Source organism: Pteronotus mesoamericanus, unplaced genomic scaffold (assembly GCF_021234165.1).
Source record: "Pteronotus mesoamericanus isolate MK-2021 breed Mesoamerican mustached bat unplaced genomic scaffold, CSHL_Meso_final scaffold_21, whole genome shotgun sequence".
NCBI lineage: Eukaryota > Metazoa > Chordata > Mammalia > Chiroptera > Mormoopidae > Pteronotus > Pteronotus mesoamericanus.
Window position 1 is genome coordinate 6,769,563 of NW_026555310.1, and position 20,163 is coordinate 6,789,725.

Sequence of the window (20,163 nt, forward strand, 5' to 3'; positions counted from 1 at the left end):
GGATCTGTATAGCCTTGGCTGGTTTGGCTCAGTGGATTGAGCACTGGCCTGTGAACCAAAGAATCGCCAGTTTGATTCCCGGTCAGGGCACATGCCTGGGTTGCAGACCAGGTCCCCAGTAGGGGGTGTATGTGAGGCAACCACACAAGGATGTTTTCTCTCCCTCTCTTTCTCCCTCCCTTCCCCTCTCTAAAAAATAAATAAATAAATAAATAAAGTCTTTAAAAAAAGAAAAAAGATCCTTCCCTTTCCCTCTCTAAAACAAGTAAATAAAGCAAAGGAATCTGTACAAATCTTTCTGGAGCTGTTCACAATAAATTATTTTCTAATAGCCTTGGAGAATTTGCTTTCTGGGACCTGTTGACCTCCTTCTATCAAAACAAAACAAAACAAAACAAAACAACACAAAACAAAAAGAAAACATAGACCAGAAAACTGAGCATCTTCAATAATCTAATTGGGCAGTGTGAAATATGGACATCCCACAAGGACCACCAATTATTTTTTAGGCATAAAAGACAAATGCAAGTGACAAATTATTCCAACAACTTATAGATCTACCTTGGGAAAATACAAATCACAGCATTAGCAATTCTATAAGGACAATGAAATAAGAGAAATATTTTACGAAAAATCAATGAGAAAACTTGATAGATAATTCACTCTTCCTACCACACACAAATGCTCCTGTAAAGCATAAGTTAAGTCAGTCAGCATAAATTCCAACTTCAGTAAAGAATAATATGTGTTCTGCCGGAAGGTCACTATGGCTCTCAGCCAAGAAATCAAAAGTCAGATGAAGTAGAGACAAATCTAGAACATAAAATGAAATTCCTTTTTCTGGGAGCACTTGTCATCTGTCATGTCATATCAACAATGTGTTCTGTACCTTGTCTAGAGAGTTGGGCAGAACATGTTTAAATCAGCATAAATATTGTTAATTACAAAAATGAAATGATGAACTGGCCTTTCACATTGAAACCCTTCATTTGAAAAGTTCCACAGGAAGGAACAACCCAAAATAGCTTGCCTAGGTGCCATCAAAATGTTAGTACTCGAGGGGAGAAAATACTCCATCAAGAAAAGGTCAAGTTAAAGTAGGAGAGTAAGACATGGTATATAATTACCATTTCCTGATTTGACATTTAGTTGCTAGGTAAGTACCATCAGACAAGATAACTGAGGGAAAGGAACAACTTAAAGGCAAGAAAAATAAAAATTGCCAAAATTGTTCAAGAATGAGAATGACTAGAATATGATCTTTAGGATCCATATCTTGAATGTGGTGTCATTAGAAGGTTACATTAAATGAAATCCAGCTATTTCTCACGATTAAGGGACTTGGAATGGGAGCCAAGATACCATTTTCTTTTATTTGATTTTATTACATTTTTAAGAAGACAATGTTTCCTTTCATCATCATCTTCTTCATCATCATCATTATCAAACATTTATGAAATAACTGTGTTTCAAATAACTGTGTTTCAAAAGAGAGTGGGCCGGAGTGTTTACTTTACTTGCTAACATAGTAAGGTTCTTATCCTGTTCTCCAGTTCTTACCATTCCTTCTTTTCTTTGAAAAAAGACCCGCCTGTTCCCTTTGGCAATCCACCCTGTACTGTCATGGGTGCGGAATGCTCCATGTGACTCTCTGATGCCTGAAGCGATTCCTGGTCTTCTACTCAAGCCCTGCTTTTCTCAACTTTTCCAGGACAGCACTGAGCATATCATGGGCTTTTGACAGACATCCGTAGATGTGAAATCAGTCAAGCACTTGGGTTCTTCTCTCATCTGGGACATTTTCTGTGCAGAATTTTTGCTCTTCCTTTTCTGTGTTTCGGCAATGGTAATGCCATCGTTCCCATCCAGAATCCATACAATGAAAACCTTTTTTTTCAGGCAAGCCATCCTGAATTTTTCCTTGAAGTCCCTTTGTTTTCTTAGAATTCTTTTGTTTTGTTTCTTCAAGTAGCCTTCAATAACTGAGTGTGCATGTCTGTTTATTGTACTGTTTCTATGGCACCCACCTCTTTACCTTGGAGCTTCTTTTGAGCTAAGAGAGTCTCTATACAAAATACTGTGGTTGGACAGATACACTGCCTGGCATGATGAAAAGCTCTATGAAAGGCAAACTTTATTTTCATTCAATGAGATTAATCTGATTAATTATAATGCTATCATTTTAAAAAACAACACCTCAAGGAGACAGTAGAATGTGATAAGTAATGCTTTATGGGGTTTTAGAGTTACAAAGTATATTCACAACCTAATTATTATCTCCTGGAAATTAAAGTTCAGAAAGCCATTCTTTGCCTCCTAATTGCTGCGTTTCCCCCACATCAGACCATACAGAATATGCCCTTTGCCCCATAGAGTGGACCCTCTGTTCATTTCTCTCTGCCTAGGTGTGTTATTAACTAAATTAGCTCAATGACTCGTTAATCTGTTTATTTAATGCCTGCTCCCAAACCCCACTGCTCATCCCCAAAAGAATTTAATGTAGATTGTTATCATTCATGGGGAAAAAACAAAAGGACAATCTCATCCTTCAACATTTCTTCGCAAAGCCCGTTGTCCTCAAGCTGGGCTTCTGCTCCTTATCTCTCTTGGCTGAGATTCCAGGTCTGTGTTTTTGGAGACAACCACACCTTTTTCTTTTAAAGCAGCTTTGGAATAGCTGGTTAGAACAGGAGCAACATGTCCTTCCCTACTAGGGCTTCACTCTGAAAATAAATGGTTTATAAGTACAGCTGTGTGCTACTTAATGGTGGAAATGCCTTCTGAGAAATGCCTTGTGGGGTGATTTGTCACGTGCAAACATCACAGAGTGCACTTATACAGACCTATGTGGTCTTGTTACCGAACAATTGGACCTGTGTTGGGGGGGGTGCCCAGATGCTATTACCGAAATGACTCCCCCTTCTCCAGGGTCCCTCGGTTGTAGGTCCTTTGCCCGCTGCCCTTGGAATTATGGCTCTGAATGGCAGAATTTGGTGAAAAGGAAAGGAACTATTTATTCAAAAGTTACACAGGTTTGATTAATGGCTAAATGTCACCCATAAACCTTAAAATTCCTTTAAAACAATCACCAGCCCACACACAGTCCTGCCTCCCCCTCTTTGCCCAGTGAGGCCAGTCAGGCCTGTCAGGGGTACCGTCTTTCAGAAAAAGAACAGAAGTCCAGGGCTCGGCTAGGCAGGTCTCCCGCAGTTCTCAGTACCATCCGCTGTGTTGCCGCGATCTCCAGCTCTTAATCCATAACCATGTGGCACATTCTCATGGCCCACTAGCCAGACTCCTTTCTCCCCTCTTCCTTCCCATGTGGTCTTCACAATGTTCCCCAGAGTCTGTGTCCCTTTGTCTCTCCTGCAGGCCGCTGTTTCTCCTCCTTCCTCTCCCAGTTACAGTCTGTATTAAGTCTTTTAAACCTTCCTGATTAACCTTGGTGATATGCAAAATAACCCTCTTTGCATATGAGGAATGAAGCTATCCTGTTATTGACATGCAAAATAACTCTCAATGGCCCTGCTCAAGGCTCCCATCCCCCATGGTGACCCGCCCTGGGGTGGGGAGAATATATTTTTCTTGGACACCCCATTTTCTGGACCCTGTTACAAATACCCTTTGGGGGGCCCTGGCTGTGCCCCGTTACAGTCTAGCTCACTACACACCTAGGCCATCCGGTACAGCCTGTTGCTCCTGGGCTACAAGCCTGTACCGCATGGTACTGTACAAAACATGAGATTAAATCATGCACAAGGGAAAATGATGCACTCAGACACTTGGTAAAAAAGATGAAGGGATTAAGAAGTACAAATTGGCAATTATGAAATCGTCACAGGGATGGAAAGGACAGCATAGGGAATGCAGTCAATAATATTTTAATACCTGTGTATAGTATTGGGAGGTACTAGGCTTAAGGAGGGATCATTTTGTAACTTACATAAATGTCTAACCACTGTGCTGTACATTTAAAACCAATATAATATTGAATGTCTACTATAATTAAAATTTTTTAAAAAATTTGTAAACAGATCTGTTACACATGAGATGTAGGAGGCTGCTGCCGGTGTTCATGGCACAATGCTTTACAGCAAACTTTTTTTTATAAATAGACAGTACGCTCTAAAATATAATAAAAATACAAAATAGTAAATACATAACCAGTAACAGTCATTTATTATCAAGTATGATGTACTGTATCTGACTGTATCACACCAGCATCACCACAAACACATGAGTAATGCAGTACAATGTCACTACATGATAGGAATTTTTCAGCTTCATCATAATCTTATGAGAGCACTATCATTCATGCTCTCGATTTGACTGAAATGTCGTCATGTGACACACGACTGTAAATCCTTCGAGCTTAAAAAATTTGATTAAAAAAAAGAAATTTCAGGCAGCCTCCCAGTGGTCTTCCCTAGAGAGTGTTTGTGCATTTAACATGAATCTGTATCATAACAAATTGTGTTATGGGCTGGGCGCATGAGAGCTTGTTCACAGACATTGAAACTGACAAATGGAAATCTATCTATACATTTTTCACATGTTTATTCATTTCATGTATAATAATTCTAGAATGACAACTTTTAGAGAAGAAATATGTGGCTTTTTAAACTTTTCCCCTTTCAATTGCCATGAGTTTTAAGTTTCTCTTGCCTGAAATCTAACTGTACCATACAAGTTTCTCTCATATCTCCGTCTGCTTTAGGAAAGAGTCTCTGGTTTTTCTGGGGGTGTTTTTCCCATAGAAAGAATTCAAAGAAAGAAAATAACTCAGTGGATCAACGTGATCATCTTCCACTCCAGCATGGACATACTCTTTGCCATATGTCAGGAATTATGAAGAGATTCTTTATCGTCTCATTGCACTCAGCTGTTGTTTACTTTTTACGAATTAAAGTTGACAAATATAGTTTCAGGGCTTTTTTTTAACAGCATATGCTGAACAAGATAAAATATTTAGAACAACTTACTTTGGACTTAGTAATTATGCTACATTCTTTCAGCCCATTTATGACTAAATTAGAACATTTAGTAATGTTTGGTGACAACTCCCACACTTTGTAAGCACCAAGGAAAAAAAAATATAATTTATTCAATTGGTTTTCATTTGGAAGGGAAATAACCCCATTTCAAGCATCTCAGCGTTAGAAAAGGCATTATATATTCCCCACGAAAATACGCAGATGCTCATACATTTGGGAAATTAACATATATCTTCTACAAGGAAACTTATGAAGGCTATTTCATTACATTACAACCATTTCTTTCAACCCCAGATTTTTTCAGAATCTGTCAGTCATGTCCTCTTCCCTTTACATATTCTTTACCAGGAGCCCTGAACTTCAGACAGATATGAGGTAATTAAGTTATTGTTGGTTCCCAGGGCCACCACAGACAGACGAAATGGCATCATTCACTTAATGAGCTCTTAAGAAATGCCTACCCTATGCCAGGCTTGTGCTGGGAACTAGGACTCCGAGTTGAACTAAATGAGGTCCCTTCTTCAAAGAACTCATGACTTAAAGGCAGAGACAAAGAAAAACATGCACAATTACAATGTGTAGGACGGAGGGGGCATGGAGGGCACCTTAATGAGCCAGAAAGGGGAGAGGGTGGCGGCAGGGAGGCTGAGAAATGTTACCAAGAGCAGGCGATGTTTGAGTGACTAAGAGGGAGAGAGGAGCTTCATGCAATGATGCCCTGCTGACCCAGAGGCAGGAGAATGTGCCTCTAATAGTTATTAGCTCACTGGGGAGCTGAGGGGAGAGGGGATTTAAACTGAAAAGTTAGGTGCAGAGCAAATGGTGCTGGGCTTTGCACTTGAACTTTTATTCTGAAGGCAGTAGGAAGCGCCTGAAGGATTCTGCATTTTCTCTGGTGTAAAACCCAGGAGATGGACAGAGGGCAGTCTATGCTGTATGAACCTAAATCAGGACTGTGGCAAAGGTGTGCAGAGGGAAGGGCAGGCTGGAGTAAGCTTTCCAGGTGGATTAATATGTTTGAAGTGTGGAAAACCTTGTTTGTCGGAAGCCTAGACAGAAACACTGAAGTAAAGTCAAAAATGCTTCATCCCCTTTCCACGCTGCTATGGCTGGACTCTAGTTCTACCACGGAGGGACATATCCTACTCAAATAACAGGTGATTATCTTTCACTTAATGTGACCAGATCTGGTGCTAAGCACTTTAGATTAAAGGGGATCAGGATATATCACCCCAAAATATGCCACTTTGGCATAAAAATTACTTTGAGCTGAAGGCAACCAAGAATCAACAGACACAGGAAGAGTTCTCTGCACTCCCCTTACCTGCCTAAAAGCAGGCCACAAATTCCCCTTAGTGATGGTCCCCCTGCCCTGGAAGAGAAGAGCAACATGAAGTTGTCTGCATTAACAGACCTTCTTTCCCTTACTTTCCATTACTTTTTAATGGAAATTAGTTTCCTCAAACATGTCTTAATCACTTTCCCACAATCCATCAACCCTTGAAGCCCAGACCTCCTTTCCTTTGTTAAAATGGTATATAAACCCTTGAGTCTAACCACTTTTTTGGGTTTCACTTCTTTTCTGTGAACTCCTGTGCATGTATACATATTAATAAAAATTGTGGGATGTTTTTTTCCTTTTAATCTATCTTTTCTTGGTTTAATTTGCAAGGCTCTAAACACTGAACTAAAGAAGGTAGAGGAAAAGCTTTTTTTCCCTGATAAAATACATCATTCCCCATAATGAGAAAAGTGGTATTATTATCGCATTATCTAAGAGATGTCAAGGAGCTGGTCAAGGAGCTAATAGGTAGCAAATCTGGGATTTGGACCCATGGCTATATGACCACACAGCCCGATCGTTTAACACCTATCCTGTAATCCCAACATGGTGGAAAAAACAGTCTAACACAGCTAGCAAAATTGGATTAGGGTGCCAAGAAATCCATATTCTAATCCTCGTCTTGCTACCATCACCAATAAAGTTAACCATGTAAATATTTGTGTTGTTCTCTGTAGTTCATATAGTAACCATTGCATGAGATGAGGTGTGACTTTGAATTATGGGATGAATGTGTTCCCCTCAAAATTCATATGTTGAAGTCTTAACCCCTAGTACCTCAGAATGTGGCCTTATTTGGAGATAGGATCTTTAAAGAGGTATTTAAGTTAAAAGGAAATTATTAGGGTGGGCCCTGATCCAGTCTGACCAGTGTCCTTATAAAAAGAGATTAGAACACAGGTTTACACAGAGGGAAGAACATGTTAAGACACAGGGAGAAGAAAGACAAACATTTACATGCAAGAGGAGGAGCCTCAGAAGAAACTAACCCTGCAACATGTTGGTCTCAGACTCCTAGCTTCCAGAATTGTGGGAAAATAAATTTCTGTTGTTTAAGCCCGCGGTCCCCAACCTTTTTGGCACCAGAGAGCTGTTTCGAGGAAGAAAATTTTTCCACAGACCAGGGATGGGGAGATGGTTTGGGGATGATTCAAGTGCATTACCTTCAAACTCACCTCCTGCTGTGTGGCCTGGCTCCTAACAGGCCCTGACAGGACCAGTCCACTGCCTGGTGGTTGGGGACCCCTGGTTTAAGCAACCCAATCTGTGGTATTTTGTTATGAGAGCCCTAGCAAATTAATAAAATCATGTGTAATTTATTTGTGTTTTATCAACACAATTTTTTAAATTCCTATTATGTCCTAGGGACTATTCTAATTTTGTCATCTACATTGAAAGAGCAATGATTACCACCCTTCATCAGTGAGTCCACAAGCTAAATCACAGATAATTAAATTCTATGGTTCCAAAGAAAATAAAACTAAGTCCTTTCTGTTATATGCAAAATAAATGACTATGCAGGCCGTAGGCATTAACTGAGTGGTCAATAGCTATAACTGGAAAGAGGAAAGGTAAGCAGCAGAGCTCCTGCCGATGACCTTATTATGAGCTGGTCTCTCTGCTTAGTTGGGTAACTCAGCTGCCTCAGGCTTGAGTAAACCTGTATGACCACGTTGGTCGCACCAATACCATTTACCGCACCACAAAGCCCTAAGCAGTTGCCAAGGGAGGCCCCAAGGAGAGCGAGCCATCTTGATAACCGAGAAAGTGACGAGAGGAAACTGAAGTCCCTAGCTCAGGACAAAGCTCCTGTGGGGGGATTCTGAGAGAGTCTGGGGGAGCAGTGGATGACAGCCAGTCGAGTAGAGGCAGAGCCGAGGTGGGAAGGGAAGCTGGAGAGAGACATGGCAGCTGGTGCGGGAGAGAAATTTGGGGAATCGATGAAGAGGCACTTAGAAAGATTTTGGTGTGTGATTTGTGACATGAACTCCTCTTTAACCTATCTACAAAAACGATGCTAAAACTCTTCCTTGTTGAAGGTTGGGCTGGCTGTTTGCCTGCTTACTCTCAGACCCATCCCCTGCCTGTGCTCTGTCTGGCTGCTGTGAGCTGTGATTCCCAGGCTCCCTTGACCACCAGCACTAGGCCAGGTTTGCAGTGGGGAGCACTGGTAGAAACTGGAGTTCGGGAGGAAAGGAGAAGCCAAGGTGATCTTGCCCTTTCCCTCTGCTTTGGGAGGTGTATCTGGCAGCAGCTGCTACTCCTCTTTGACTCTAGCTCTTGCCCAAAAAGGCCCCTTATGATGCCAGTGTCAACCAAGTGTCCCCAGCCCCTGGGCTCAGGTAACATCATCTTCTTCATTTGTCCCTCCTGTCCTGAGGATGGATAATGGCTTCCCAGCTGCTAATCTTTGGGATGACTCATCTACCCAGGTTATTCTTATGGTTCCTCTAACACCGTTGTAACTAATTCCTTGTGCTTAACACCCTTTATTCAATAACCCTGGTGTGGATTTTGTTTTCCTGGCAGAACCCTGATTGATACAGAGAGGCACATTTTCTCCTCTCCTGGCTTGTATAAGGAGGATTTACCTAAATGCAGGCTTTGTCTCTTTTTGCCCCTTTACCCTTTCCACCCCTGGGGCTCTGAAGTGAGTCATCTGATCAAAATTTTGGAAGAATTGCTGGGACTATTGAATCAGCTCTGCTTCTTCCTTTTCAGAGTGAGCCTTCCAAGAGAGCACAGTGTCTCCCTGTACTCTAAGTCTTGTCTGTTCCTGCCTACCCTGGCCTAGCAAGTGCCTGCTGAAGGGCAAGTCTGCCTAATTTCAGCCCGTTTGACAACCAGACCTAAAGCCTAGTCTTCCACACTGGTCTCTAGCCATAACAAAGGTGATTTGTATTTGTTCTACCTTTGTTTTATTTCCTCAACTTACTCAGAACCCAGGTGGGAAAGAGGAATACTATTTATTGAGGATTTTTGAGAGATCTTAACATTATTCATCAGTTCTTTTGGAACTGGATTTATGGAGTGTTTTCTTTTTTTTAAAGGTTCTACAATAGCAGAAAAAGGCCTAAAAGCAAGGGCATCAGGGCTTCGCTGATTAAACATGTTCCCTTCCACAACAATTTCTTGAACTCTCTAGTGGGACTCACATGTGTCTGTAAATCAGCCCTGCTTATGGCTCACTCCCCAGCTTCTCTCACCTGATTGTCTGCAGTGGGGCCACTGAGCTGGAATACGTTTCCTAATGCTAGCTTTGTGTGGCCAAAATTAATGTCTGCCCACAAGATTGGAATCCTACCACCTGTTGCTCTTAGAAGTAGAGTCCTGCTGCACTTGGGTGTCAGCAGAGCTGATTTCTAGTATAAGGTGCCTCATTTCTAGAACCACAAAGCCTTCCTTCCTCATGGCACATTCTTCCTTGGTGGTCCCTGTCATTCACTGTCCCCGTAATCTGGTCGTTTTGGAACCACTGGCATTCTTTACACACACACACGCTCACGCACATGTACACACACATGCACACGCACACACACGCACACATGCTCCTAATCCCCTTGGGTGTGCATGATTCAAGTCTTTTTCCTAGTAAGCTCCTTAGCTCCCATGTAAATCAAGGATTCAAATATACGTACCAGGGAAGGTTATTCCCAAACTTCACTCTCCAGAAGCATCTGAGTCTTGGCCATGGCCTTGTATCAATGTGTATTTAGAAAGGTGAGCCCCAGGTGAAGAGTCCTGCCCCAAGATACCCCCTGGGCTATTTTTATATTCTCTGTTCTCTTTGATCAATTCACATGAATGTAGTGAGAAACTTTGAGTTCTTGGAATGAAGTCAGATAAGAACATCTTACAAAAGAGCATATTTCTTCATAGTTTTATTTGAATCTCATGATGAGGCCAGGATTCCAGGATGAGAAATAACAAGATTGAGAAACAGATCAGGACTCTGCTGTAGAAGATGTACTTTGGCCTCCAGAGCGATGGAATCTGGGATAAAATGAGGTCATTAGTGACAATTCAACAGAGAACCACTGTAGGCTGACTTGAAGCTCCTTGCATTTGTAACAAAATTCCAGCGATACAGACCAATTGGGAGTGTGGACTCTCATTTCCTTCTTGTACACTTTTGCCCAGCACTAATGCAGGGGACACTCAGTAGGTGAGCAATCAATAATGAATGATGCATTCATTTATTCCCGATAGATCATAGAGCTCTGATAGAGAAGACAGCCAAACCTGGTATAGCAACAAGACTATTTGTCTTAACCTTTCCTCTCTTTTTCCTCAAACCCTATTTTTTTTTCATTCTCTTTAAATCTTTGTTCTCCTTTTTTACCTTATTTCTCCTTTTAGACTCTTATCTGTGGACAACAAACTCCTTGTTATATGATATGACAAAAGTAGAGGACATTCTTTTCTGGTTAACAGGCTCCAGAAAAGGTGGAGCAACTCTCCCTGCCACTACCATCCTGCCTGTTGCTAGGCAAGCTGTTTCCCCAGTCTGGGGCTCCAATTCCTCACTCCAGAGTGAGGTTAGAGCAGTTTTATGAATCTCCTGGCAAAGCATGAATAAAAGATAAAAGTGCAGCTGAAAATACTTCATTGAAAGTTAAGAGCCCTATATTTTATGTGCCCCATGTAACCAAAAGAGGCCAACTGTAATAACTAAGTGCAGTGAAAGCTTGTTGGAGTAAAGCTTCTTTCTCTGAGGTCCCGGGATCCCCAGACGTCCTGTAGGTATGCATTTGTCATCAGCATCTCATTCTTAGAATGAGAGACATAGGAAAACACATCCCTGAGAGAAAGAAGCAGACAGAGATGGGCAAAGGTGTGGTTCTGTTGACGGTTCAGGAAGGAAACACCTTTCCTCCAACGTAACTGGGGGTTACCTGGGAACGGGGAGGAAAAGTCCCCGTGTGTCCCCCATGATCTTCTGGGCAGGGCTGTGTGGTATGGCTGCATCCTTATTGTAGGCAGAAGAGAAGAAACAACGAAGGGAGAAAAATTAAAGATACATGTGAAAATGGGAGAAATGGATGGTGTGACGATAATGACAACTGTCATGAAGTGTTTACCAAATGCTAAGTGTTTTACAAAGCTCGGTGATATACTTGTGTCTCATCTTCCCACAGCACTAGGAATTAGGTGTCTTTATTCTTATTTTTCAGATCAGGACATTAGCTCAGAAACAGTCTCTAACTTGCTCAGAGTCATTTAACTACTAAGTGGCAGAACAATGATTTGAGCCCAGATCAACTTTAACTCTTAAGCCTGTAATTTTTGTTTTTTATTTTAACTTGCATAGACTGAATCTTTGAAGCTCTACAAAATATGGAGGCCACTGGTCTTTGAAAGAAAGAGAGAGGAGAGAAGGACGAAAGGATGGTAAGCATACTAAGAAATGCCCAAATGCTCCCTTCGTGCCCACAGGGAAGGAGCTGTTGTCTGTTTCCACTGTTGTGTCCTTAGCATCTAGCAGTCCTAGCATAAAACAGATGTTCAAGAAATATTTTTGGATGAATGAATGAGTAAATGAATAAAAAATAAGTATCACAGAGACCTTTTGAAGGGTACAGAAGAGAACATGAAGAACTTTGGATTGATTTCACCCTGTCTCTTTTGTCTTGAGAGAAGATGTGAGAATTAAAAAAAAAAGTAGATGAGATTCCAAATAGCCATTTGGGGAGCATGATAGAGAAGTCAACAAAAGATGAAGTCAAGAATGGATAAGCAGCGAGGACAATGGTCCTGAAGTGTGTATGAATTTGTCAATTATTTCTGAGTGGCAGTCTCTTGGTGAGGAGGCTATAGGAAAGACTTAGGGTTTCTCTCTAATCTCACATAATCTGTTTTGGTATCATTTAAAAAACTAATAAAAAACCTCCCATATACAAGGTATGTTATAAAATGATGACATTGAAAATTATGATTTCAGTTAAGTGGTTGAGGAAGCTAATGAGTAGTGCTAGACAGAGCCAGAAGTGAAGTCAATTATGCTTTAAATGCACATCTAAGTATCTATTTAAAATAGTAACTATCGTACATATATCTTCCATTTCACCCATATATATGAGAGAACCACAATACAATTATCACACCAAAAAATTAATTATGATTTTAATGGCATCAACTATCCAGTCAATGTTCAAATTTCCGTGAATTTAATTTGTATAGGTTTTTGATCAAATCAGAATACAAATATGATGCATACATATATTGCACTTAGTTTATATTTTCTAGCAAGAACACTTCATAAGAGGTAATATGTACTTCTAGATGAGAAAATCTGGACATTTCTTTTGAGAAGTTTGCATTCAATGATGATCATGGCTTAGATTACTTACTTCACTGAGGAATGCAAAATGATTATGTTCTAATTCTATTAGCCATGCCTTTATTAGTTGAATTCTTCTAAAAAGAGAGGTTTCCTCTCATCTACAAGTTTTCTTGAGGTACAATTTATACACATAAAGGCAGGATAAACGCATGATTCTTCCTCTATTTGTCCATTTTTAAAAATAGTGGCATGACTCTCTGGCATCCTCCATGGGTGACGAGTGAGGGTGCTTGTTGTGGCTGTTCAGTTGTATGATTTGTGTTTTCTGAGTAGATTCTGGAGCCCGACCGCCTGCAGTCAGAATCCTAGTTTTGCCACATGACGTTGAGCGAAGCATTTCACCTGTCCGGGCCTCACTTTCCTCACTTGTAACTTGGGGACACTTAATGGTGTCTTAATGAGAGGGTTATTTTTGAGGATTAAATGAAAAAACATATATATACACACACATACATAAAAATGAGAAAAACGTTTGGAACATTGTTACCCTAATATAAGTGTATGCTATCACTAGTATTGCTATTGTTATTTTTAAGTGGTCTTGAGTGCAGGCTAGGCAGTAATATTGTTTGAAATGTTCCTAAGCAGTTCCAATGTGAAGCCAAGGGGGAGAACAAGATTGTGAGATATAAAGAGATAATGTTTACAAAGTAGGGAGTGAAATGACTACCTTAGGATTTTAAAAAGATAGCCCAGAGATTGACTCCCTGCACCTTCCATTCACTAATAGTATGGGGTTTGGTGAGGAAATTTCTCTTTCCTAAGCCTCAGTTTCTTCATCAGAAGGAATATTAATAACAGGCAGGGCTCATTGTATGCCTGTGAGGATCGGTAATTCTGCACACACCTGGCCATAGGAAGTGCATCATGAGTATTCGCCGTGATATGTAAAAATATTGCTTGGCAGGCTACAGTCTATGTGCCAAACGGACACTCCTCTCCCTGCCAACATGCGTCTCTCCATAGAATGAGTCTGTTCTATCTTTTCACCATTTCCTTATTCAAATCAAAAAAGCAAGCACCAGGAATTTGAGAAAAATATATTCCATACAACCAGCTGCAATAGAAAGGTATCTGCTCAGTGTAATGAATAGCTTTGTAAACTTACACTCCAGTAGTTACCAGAACATTTTAATTTAAACTATATTTTAAGAGGGAAACTTCAAATTGGCTAAGCACATAGATAAAGGCCATTTGACCAGTTCCATGCTTAAGTCCAAATGGATTTTCTGTTATCTTATTTGTGCTTCCTGCCTTACCAGATTTTTCCTCTCTCTGCCTGTGGCACAGCTCTCAGCCATTTGTTTTTGTTATCTACACAGTACAAATTTGGGGCATTTCATTGGAGATGCTGTGTACTTTAAAAAAAATGTATTTTTGTTTTTCCAATATCCTAAGTCATCATCCGTAAAGACAGCAGACCAGATTGTCTTTAAGAGACAGATGCTAAGGGATGAATTATTGATCAAACCATAGACAAGCTGGAAGATGAAATGCATTTGCTAAATCATTTTTAAAAATCTTTTCTAAACATTTTATCCTCCTACACTAGAGATGTGTCGATAATAGAGAAAAATACCATATATATAGGTAGGACCAACAGAGGCCATATTTTTTAAGGCAGTGGCTCCAAATATTTTCAACACTGAGATCCCCTTTTATGGTTTCCCATCCCCATGGGCTTTGTGTTTTGAAAAACTGAATACCAAACTGCATTGATCAATATTTAATTATTTCCCCGTTTTTTAATAAATCAAAGTCATTTTTAAAACACCCAGTATGAGTCATCCAGTCTCACCTGGTATTACTAGACTGTATTGTTAGAATTCCAGCAAAAAGCAAGAAAATATTTGAGTTGACACCATTTTTAATTAGAAAACACACTGTGTCCCCCCCCAGCCCCCGGCAGGAAGAATGGGGATGACAGTCCCAACATTCAGGGCCCTTTGATCTTTGGTTCCAACCTATGGGAAGCAGAGTGGCCCCTCAAAGATGCCTGTTCCCTAGAACCTGGAAATATGCTAGGATTCAGGACAAAGGAGAATTAAGGTTGCAGATGGAATTATGGTTGCTAATTACCGGGTTTGAGATGAAGAGATTATTCTGAATTACCCAGGTGGGCTCAATACAATCCCAAGTGTCCTTAAATGTGCAAGCGAGAGACAGAGGACTCAGTATCAGAGAGATGTGATATGATGGAATGCGATAAAGGCTCAATGGGCCATTGCTGGCTTTGAAGATGGACAGGCCAGGGAGCCAAGGAATCTAGGAATGTGAGCATCTTTCAGCTAGAAAAGATAAGAAAATGGATTCTTTTTTAGAGTCTCCAGAAAAAGAACATAGCCTTGCCAACACCCTGATTTTCACCAGTGAGACCGATTGCAGATTTCTGGCCTCCAGAGTTGTAAGATAATGCATTTGTGTTATCTTAAACCACCAGCTTTGGCAGTTTGTGATGGCAAAGCAAGAAAACTACTACATTATCTTTTCCTGCAAGTTATTGACCTCTACGCCTCTTCTGGGCCCCATGTTCTGTGCCTAGGCCTGCTCCTCTCTCTACCTACTTCCGGATCCTTGTTTATGCACCCCCCGACCCCCACCCCATGAGGATGTCATGCCACCTCACGTGGGCAGAGGCAAATCTTGTCCATCTTCCAGATGGCTCCTCTGCCACAGGCTGCATTGTTCTTGCACCTGTTGGATGCGCACAGTCTCTTCCTCCTTAGAACTCCTACGGTATTGTCACTGTCTCTCTCCTGGTGCTTGCTACATTTACTGCTGGAATAGACCTACTTGTGCACATGCCTTATCTTCTCCACTGGATTTTAAGCTCCTTGATGACAAGGCTAGTGTTTGATTAATCTCTAAATCTTTTACACTGTCTAACCCAATACATTTATGTTCTATAAACCTAACATATGATCATAGTCCTTTATATGTGTGTATATAGGTGTATGCAAATAACAGCATAGAACCACCATATGCCCTCACAGGAACATGAGAAAAAAGAAAACTAAGGTTGTTCACCAGCTGCCACAAAAATGTTAAGCACCCCAGGTACCCCTACTGTTTTTAGGACTAGCCGAAGCAATTGCGCCTTCACAAAATGGAGGTTGCAGAATGGATGAGTGTAGGGGAGTTTATTCCCTGACTGAGGAGATGCATATAACAGAGACCTGTACCAGAGATACCTCAGAGTTCACACAAGGATCTGAGCTAAGTGAGGAATGTGAGGTCCATTAGCAACAGTAGGTAGGTCTGGGGCCAACAGCTTAATTCTTCATTTTATTGGGGATCCAGTCACCGGAGAAAATTGCAAAACATTTTTTTCATGCAGATATTGATAAATATCTTTCTTTCTAGAAAGAAATGAAGAGTGATATTAAACAAGCCACCATATCAAATGGCTGATGGCACATGTGGCTTGTCCATCTGCAAGATAAGGCTATTCTTTAAAAAAAAAAAAAGAAAAGGAATGTTTTGTCTCCAAGATAAGCAGATATCTTTGTGGCATCATAATTTCCAGTTCTGTGAAAATAGAAAATTGTTGTTGTTAATGTTTTGCCTGTTATAGCAACTATTTTAGCTGTTTAGCTTTTGTCTTTCTAAAATAAACATTAGTACTAGGAAGACACATCCCTCCAAAGGCTATTCAAATCCTGGTACATTTTTAGTTCTTTTTCTCCAAGTCAGGAAATGATAGATAACAGATACATTTTTTAATTGGTTGTATTTTTTTTGATATTTTCTATATGTCAGACATTATGCTAAGTGCTTTATAGATAGTCTTCCATTTAAAACCCGTAATCCTGAGATGTAGGCATAATTATTTTCATTTGAAGTTTAGGTGGCTGAGCCATGGAGAGTTTAGGTTCTTGAACAAGCTCTCATCCTCCATAAGGTGCCTGCTTGCAGCTGCGTGCTCAAGGGTTTTTCATAAATAAACTTGCCATCTCATTTCCACTACACATGTTGTCTCTTGACTGAATTCTTCTCTTGTGAGGAGACAAGAACCAACGAGGGGGAGCCCTCTAATTTGGGCCTCCCCAGTAACATGTACTCTCATATCTCTTATCGTATTCTATCTCATTTTTTAAAAAATTCTGATGAGCAGGAACTAGCTTGTTTTCACAATTCACTAATGTGTCATTCATTACCTTTATTCTGAAAAAACACAGCACCATTGCATAGCTAGTCTGTCTTAAACAATCACCTTTTTTAAGAGAACTCTACGGCCTTAGGGAAGTTTAACTCCTGAGTCCTCAAGTTTTCTCATCTGCAAAATAAGGAGGTTGAGCCTGACTCTTAATCTTGGTTGCACATTAGAAATATTTAAGGCTTTTTTTAAAAATCACATTTAAATAAAAAAAAAGGAAAATATTTAGAGAGCTTTTAAATACACAGATGCCCAGGTTTTTGCCTCAGAATTACTGATTTAATTGTTTTTGGGTAGGGCCTGTATGCTTGTATCAAAAACAACAACAACAAACTCCCAAGGTTACTACAACATGCCACCAGTTAGGGGTTAAGGAACTTGATTATTGCTAAATTTTCTTCCAACCAAAAATTCTAGGCTATTCTGATATGGTGAGCAGGTTAAATTTTTTTTTTGTTTTTTTTTTAAAGGGGAAAAGGTCATTAACCTTGAGCAATATCCCTTATAACACTTGTTTTCACATTCTGTTTACACAAGGAACTGGCCCGCCCCCAACAATTCTGACTGTGTACGCACATCCTGGGTGGGGCTACACACTGCATTTTTAATAAACATCTTAGGTGACTCTGATGGAAGTGGTCTCAGGAACATTGCACATCATCTGAGCAACTGTTTATAGTTCCCACAGTCCTTGGTGCTTGGCACTGGAACTGTGGCTGGTGCTCTGAACTGTGTGCTGAATGGCTGTACCCAACCTGCCTGGACACTCCCCTGCCTCGAGCCAGCTCCACAGCCTCATGCCCATTTTCCTTCGTTCTTTGATCCCTTTTCTAACTCATTCCAAACATTCACATTCTCCTTTTTCTCCTTCTCCAACTATAATTATGGGCTTCATTATTAAAATCAGATTCAAACTGGGTTAGTAATACCCTGATTATATGGTGGTAGCTAAAACAATGGAATGAATTTGGAAAAAAACTTTTTTAAATTTAATTTTATTTAACAAATATTTTTATAGTGCTAACTATGTGTCAGTCACAGTTGTAAGGGCTTTATAAATATTAACTCAGTTGATGTCCACCCATGATAATCCGATGAGGTAGGTGCTCTCATCCTATTTTACCTACTAAGAACCTGAATTCCACTCTAATTTGTAGCACTGATTTTACTTAATGTTTTGAAGAGCGCTATTTTTTAATAAAACACATAATGATAGAGTTGAACGTAGAATTTTAGTTAATATTTTAACATGAGGCATGAAATAAAATTTTTGTGGTAGCCTGCTGCAGGCTGACCTCCTGTCAGAGACAAACTCCATGTCTTCCACCACTGGAAGTAGCTCAGTGGAAAATAATGGAGAATGTAGTATTAAAGGAATTAGTTTGTAAAGCATTCTTAACTCATCCAAGTAGGAATTGCCTTGAATAATCTTATATAAGATGGCTTATCTAAATTTTATCTCTGACCAAGAAAATTTAATGTATTGCCTAATAAGTATTTTTTGTGTTAACAAATGCTATTTGCCAATAAACTAATAAGAGACTAATATATTATCTGCCAATAAACACCTTCACTTCAGTGTGTAATCACTTATTTATTGACCAATTAGAAAAGATACATTCCTCAAATGAGGTTGACTTCACAAGCAAAGGAGTCATTTCCATTTTTAATGTCCATTTATTGACTGCCTCTCTAGGTCGATTTTATAGTCTTACCCAGTCCTTGGACTTTTCCTCCTTCACATCTGCAAAACCAAGCCCTCCAGCTGAAGGCTCATCTCCTCCTGGTCTACATCCTCACTGCCTGTCTAGCACTGAGCGTACTTCCCCTTACTGGGGAGAATACTGGGGCTCTTGGGTTGTTGCAAAGACCTGGTTTCTACCTAGTGCCACATTTCAGATGGTCAGTGTGTCACATCTCTTCCTGTGCCTGGGTCCTTGTTCGCAGAGTCCCAGTTGATCGAGAGGACGGGTCTGAGATGCCAGCTGTACCCACTGTCATGACTCAGGGTGGCCAGGTTTTTCTATAGGTAACATGTCTCGGAGTAACCAAATAGCTCCAATAGATGGAAAAAAATCTCTTCTTTACAGAAGAATGTCAACTAAAAAATGTACAAAGAATAGTAAAATCAGAAAATTACCAATTTCCCACCCTCGCTGAACTCACAGCTTCAAGAGAGGCTCATGAGTGGGTGAGTGAAAGCTTGATGAGGAACTGGAGTACTGACTTGGTACTAATGCATCACCCACTGGACACTTACAGGTTGCAAGGAGGAAAACATAACTTTAAAATGCAGGCTTCCAACTGTCACCCTTTATTAGGCCATCAATCTTAGCATAGAATATTGGGAAACCAGCTGACATACCTCCTGTTGTGGCCCAACACCTTGCATGTGACATATTCTACCAAAAATGTTTAACTTGTGACTGATCAAACCTTTGGATCTAACATTCACTTTAGAGGAAATGCAGGGGATAAAGTAAAAGTTAGGTGGCATCATGACAAAATAATTAGACAAACTCAGAGACAGGAACATTATACGGGACAAATCTTTTCAATGGTCAATGTCATGAAAAAAGGAAAGGGTGTGTTTTGAGCTGTCTTCTAGATTAAAAAAACATTCAGAGACATAATGAACAACGCAATGTGTGATTCTTTAGTGGATCCCAATTTGAATAGCTGTAGAAAACAGTTTTGAGATTGAGTACTGTTGTAGTTTGGGCTGCTATAACAAAGTACCATAAACTGAGTAGTTTATAAACAATAGAAGTTTATTTCTCACAGTTTTGGGGGCTGGAAAGCAAGAGCAGGGTGTTAGCACGGTTGGATTCTGATGAGAACCCTCTTTTTCTAACTTTTTGTATCTTCGTGTGGGAGAAGCAAGCTCTTGTGACTCTTCAAGGGCTCTAATGCTCTGTATGAGGGCTCCACCCGCACATATGACCTCATCTAATCCTAATGATCTCCACTTCCTAATACCATCACTTCATGGGGTAGGGTTTCAACATATGAATTTGTAGTGGCAGAACGGGGGGGAGGGGGGCGGGGGAGGGGGACACCAGACACAAATATTCAGTCCATGAGAGTGTCATTGTCAGATGGTAACAGCAAGTTATTGAAGTTTTGTTAGATGTGATACTTATGTTGTGCTTACGTAGGAAACTGTCCTTATGCCCCACACATGAAATATTTAAGGATGAAATATTATGAATTTACTTCACTTCAATAACCTTTCAACAGCCAACGACAGATAAAGAAAATATGGCAAAATGTTAAAAATGGTTATAAATTCAGGTTATGGCTACATGAATAAAATTACATGGTTCTT